Source organism: Lepus europaeus, chromosome 5, assembly GCF_033115175.1.
Source record: "Lepus europaeus isolate LE1 chromosome 5, mLepTim1.pri, whole genome shotgun sequence".
NCBI classification, from domain to species: domain Eukaryota; kingdom Metazoa; phylum Chordata; class Mammalia; order Lagomorpha; family Leporidae; genus Lepus; species Lepus europaeus.
This window is the reverse complement of record NC_084831.1, coordinates 111,731,970-111,736,956: the sequence shown is the minus strand read 5'-3', so window position 1 is coordinate 111,736,956 and position 4,987 is coordinate 111,731,970. Positions and strand designations below refer to the sequence as shown.

General features: G+C 47.3%; 1 protein-coding gene across 1 annotated transcript in view; it reads left to right on the top strand.

Annotated features, from left to right (window-relative positions):
* Window positions 1-124: 124 nt before the first annotated feature.
* Window positions 125-4,987, top strand: part of GDAP2 (ganglioside induced differentiation associated protein 2) — a 74,458-nt gene continuing 69,595 nt past the window's right edge. Inside the window, exon 1 of the mRNA XM_062192057.1 lies at window positions 125-300. The gene's annotated coding sequence lies outside the window, so the exon portion shown is untranslated. The remainder of the gene's footprint in view (window positions 301-4,987) is intronic.

Below are 4,987 nucleotides of genomic sequence, written 5' to 3'. Positions count from 1 at the left end.
CCCATCGGCCCCGCCCCTTCCGGGTCCGTCCCGGGAGTCTCTTCCGCCCGACGTTCCCTTTGCCTTCGAGGAGGAAATGACGGAGGGAGCCGGGCTGTGATTGGCTGGCGCGGGCTGCGAGCGGAAGCCGGTGTTTCACGGCGCAGAGCGTTTGCAGCTGGTCATTCCAGCCTCCTGGGACTCTGACTCGCGTTCGCCGCCGCGCCTCTGCTGAGGGTTGTCCCGAGATGTCATTCGGCCGCCATCTGCGAGGAGCTTAACCCGGCGCACCTGCCGCCCGGATGGGACCGCCGGAGTGCTGTGAGAGGCGGGAAGGCGGGGCAGGGCGGGGCCGGCCCGGGGGTGCGGCGGGAGGCGCACGGGACTCGACCCCGGCTCGGGGTGCGGGCAGACCCGGTTAGTTCTGCGGTTTCCCTGGAAGAATGAGCCTGGCGCTGCTTCCCCGGCTGCCTAGGGCGTTCTTGCACGGGGAGCTGTCAGGGATGACTAGAAGAGAGCGCCTAGGCAGACCAGGCACAAGGGACAGCGGTGCGGTGGCCGAGGAGGCGCGTGCCGCGGGGTGCAGGGGGAGTCGGGCGGCCGGAGTGCTGCCGGCGTAGCCCCAAGGTCGAGCCCGCGTTGCCGCCCCTGTGGACGGGGCGTTCCGCGCGCCGACAGCAGCTCGGATCGGGGATGGGTGGACGCTGAGCCCAGGATGCTGAGTCGTCCGAGTTCCCGCAGTCCCCGGAGTGACATTGGCCTGGCTTTGTGTTTCCGCTCTCCAGCCACTGGAGGGGAAGTGACCAGAGCTGACCCCTGGTCTGCTGACTGAGGCTTAGGTGCTCCGTCGCCGGGTGGGAGTTCTCTCTCTCCCTCTCTCCCCTCTCCCCCTCTCTCCCCCTCTCTGCTCTCTCCCCCTCTCTCCCTCTCTCCTCTCTCCCCCTCTCTCCCTCTCTCTCCTCTCTTCCTCTCTCTTTAGTTCTGCCCGCTTTTGCTCTCGGACCGCGTAGAGAGAAGTGTTAGAAATGAGTTCTGATGGTAGACGACTTGTAGCTATAGAAGCGGGCTTCTGCCGTAGCTTGTTGCACAAGACATTCACGGCCAGCCTAGAAACTGGACTTTTTGGGCAGCATTATCTGATTTTTGTTCAGACGTTTCTTGAGTTTGTAATTGCAGTAGTAGAATGCATATGTTGAAACTATGCATGGCTGTTGCGCATGGGTGTTGAGAAATGAGATTACCGCGGATAGGATGAATGAGGAGAGAAGAAATTGTGGCAACAGATTATTTCCAGAAGTCTGGGTGAGTGTGTGTGTGTTTGGTTGGTATCTCCTAGTGGTGCTGCGCATCCCATTGTTATAGGAGGAAAATATCTATGTGCTTACGTGGAAGACTGCATAGTTCCAGCTAAATGACACCTCTTGGATTATCTGATTGTAAGGAGAGCTATTTTACCACAGTGTACACTGAAGAGAGCAGACATCCATGCTGGCATTTTTAACTATAGACGTACAGATTCTCTGTCTCTCAGTGCTTCGCTGGAAGTTTTGCCACCTTTTACACACCTTATTTCAATATTCCTGATCTATTAAGGTGTCTAGGTCTGGTTTTCCCTTCACCCACCATCTGCCTAGTTCCCTTTTCAGTTATATGAAATCTTGAACACATGTTCATTTTTATATTTGAATGAGTCATGATTTGGCCTTTTAAAAAAAGTTCTCTTAACATTATTAAATGATATATTATGGGAAGGGGCACCACAGATGGTAAAAAGAATTTTACTAAAAGTTGATATCAGGGCAATTGTGATTGAATGTGAAGATAGTAAAATCTTAGAAAATTTCACATACACCATTTCAGGGTGTAATGTACTTTCTTAGTTAAATTTCAAATTGTAATGCGTGTGGTTACAACTGAAAAACAATAGTTTGTTTATGAAGATAGTTCTCATAATTCACTAGGAGGACATGTGCTTTGGGTGTTTTGAGATGGTAAGCTTGACCTGGGCCGTTGAGTCAGCGTAGAATGCTTCCTATGCTGTATTTCTTTTTTTTTTTTTTTTTTAAGATTTATTTTATTTATTTGACAGGCAGAGTTACAGAGAGAGGTAGAGACAGAGAGAGAGGTCTTCCATCGACTGGTTCACTCCCCAGATGGCCACAACGGCCAGAGCTGTGCAGATCCGAAGCCGGGAGCCAGGAGCTTCTTCCAGGTCTCCCACGCGGGTGCAGAGGCCCAAGGACTTGGGCCATCTTCTTTTGCTATCCCAGGCCATGGCAGAGAGCTGGATTGGAAGAGGAGCAGCCGGGACTCCAACTGGCACTCATATGGGATGCCAGTGCTTCAGGCCGGAGTGTTAACTCACAGTGCCACAGCGCCGGCCCCCCGATACTGTTTTTCTCATTGACATGTTTGACCACTTCAGTTAGTTTTCCCAATGAGCAACTTTTCTTTTTTCAATGTCATTTTTTTTTTTGTTTGTATAAAATGATCATCTCAAGTAGGTTTGGAGTCAGGAAGTAGTGTGCAAAGGTACTGTAATGTACCATGAACTTTCAAATATTGAAATACAAAGAATAGTGAAACTGTAATTTCTTAAAACTAGTGAAATAGAGCCAGTAGTTAATGGAGGTCACATGAATGGACCATCTCTCTTTGTACTTTTACTGAGGCCTGTCTAATCAGTGTAAGCATTTTGAAAGACAGGTAAACAGGTCAAAAGTTCTCATTTTCTCTTGTAAATGGTACCATTCTTTTTCATCCAGATAGAACTCAGGTTTTTTGAGACAATGAACCATGAACCATCAGCTTCATTTTGCCCAGTCTTGAATAATGCCATCTGATCTATACAGTTATTCTTATAAAACACTATTTGGAGAACATTAGTCAGAATTTTGGATAAGAAAGTGCAGTGCAATGAAAAACTTTACACCGTATTTGAATTATAAAGGATACTTAACAGATTCTTTTTGTATTTCAGTTCTGTTCTACTAAGGTCGGAAGATAGTATAGCTAAGGAAATAGATCTGATCGTTCTGGAATCCTCTGTTTGTCCCATGTAGACCTTTTGACCTTGGACCATTAATGTCTTATTTCAGGAGCCTTTTTCAGTAAGGCTTAATATTTGCTTAAGAGCTTGTTCAAAGTGCAGAACAGATTAGTTGATTTCCAGTACATAGTCTGGTTTCCCTTTAGTGCTATCCAAAAGTCTGGCTATGGCGATGGATTACTGTTGCCTCTCCCTCTTCCCACCCTCCCTCGCTTGAGTTCTCTGCTCAGGAATCACTGGGATTCTTAATCTGAGTCTGGGAATTCTCAAATGTGCGTGCAAATCTGTGCTTCTCTGAGTTCATGTACACACATTTTGGGGGGTGAAAGGGTCTTTATCTTTCTTGTGTTTCTCAGTGTTCTATGAGCCTGTGAATGCTAAGAACCACTGTTCCTCTGGGATCAGGTTTTTTTTGCCTACTGTAGGTTTGCTGCTTCATTTGCTTTGTTGCCAAGGATTGTGTGAGCAGGAGGCAGAGAGATTTAAAATCTCTTTTTGGGTAAGAAAATTGAAGTGCTAATTGCTTGTATTGGTCAATTTATGTTGTATACATATGTTGAAATGTTACACTGTAACACATAAAAATTCCTATACAAGTATTACATGTTAATAAAAATAATTTTGAGTGTCTTTCTGGTGAAAAAAATTAATTTCTGTTTGGAGATGAATCAGCAAAATAGTCAACCTTTGCTAAATACTATGACACCTTTTATAAAATTCCATTAGCTTCTGTCCTACAATAAACGCTGTGAACATTACTGACTATTCATTTAACGTCCAATATCTTTTTTAAAAAAAATGTTTTCATTTATGAGGCCAGCATCGTGGTGCCACCTTTGCAATACCAACATCCCATATTAGAGTGCTTATTCCAGTTCCAGCTGCTCTGCTTCCAGTCCATCTTCCTGCTAATGCACCTGGGAAGACAGTGAAAAATGGCCTCAAATAGTTGGGACCTTGTCATCCATGTGGGAGACCAGATGGAGTTCCTGGTTCCTTGCTTCAGCCTGGCCCGGCCCAGGCTATTATGGCCATTTGGGGAGTGAAATGGAAGGTATCTCTCTTTCTTCTGTCTCTTCCTCTCTGTCTTTGTCACTCTGCCTTTGTGTTTTTTTTTTTTTAATTTTAAAAAATATTTATTTTAAAATCAGAGTTACACATAGAGAGAGGGAGAGGCAGAGGCAGAGAGAGAGGTCTTCCATCCACTAGTTCACTCCCCAATTGGCCACAGCAGCCGGAGCTGCGCCGATCCAAATCCAGGAGCCAGGAGCTTCCTCTGGGTCTCCCACCTGGGTGCAGGAACCCAAAGACTTGGGCCATCTTCTACTGCTTTCCCAGCCCATAGCAGAGAGCTGGATTGAAGTGGAGCAGCTGGAACTCCAACCAGCGCCCATATGGGATGCTGCCACAGCATCACCACCGCTCCAGCCCCACTCTGCCTTTTTAATAAATATATCTTTTAGAAAATGTTTATTTCGGCCAGCGCCGTGGCTTAACAGGCTAATCCTCTGCCTTGAGGCACCGGCACACTGGGTTCTAGTCCCGGTCAGGGCGCCGGATTCTATCCCGGTTGCCCCTCTTCCAGGCCAGCTCTCTGCTATGGCCCGGGAAGGCAGTGGAGGATGGCCCAAGTGCTTAGGCCCTGCACCCGCATGGGATACCAGGAGAAGCACCTGGCTCCTGGCTTCAGATCAGCACGATGCGCCGGCCGCAGCGACCATTGAAGGGTGAACCAACGGCAAAAAGGAAGACCTTTCTCTCTGTCTCTCTCTCTCTCTCTCACTATCCACTCTGCCTGTCAAAAAAAAAAAAAAAAAAAAAGAAAATGTTTATTTCATTGCATCGACTTGAAAGACAGAAATACAGAAGGAAGAAGAGAAAGAGATCTTCTGTACACTGATTTAAGCCAGGGGTCGGGGACTCCATATGGGTCTGACCAAGACCCAAGCACTTGAGCCA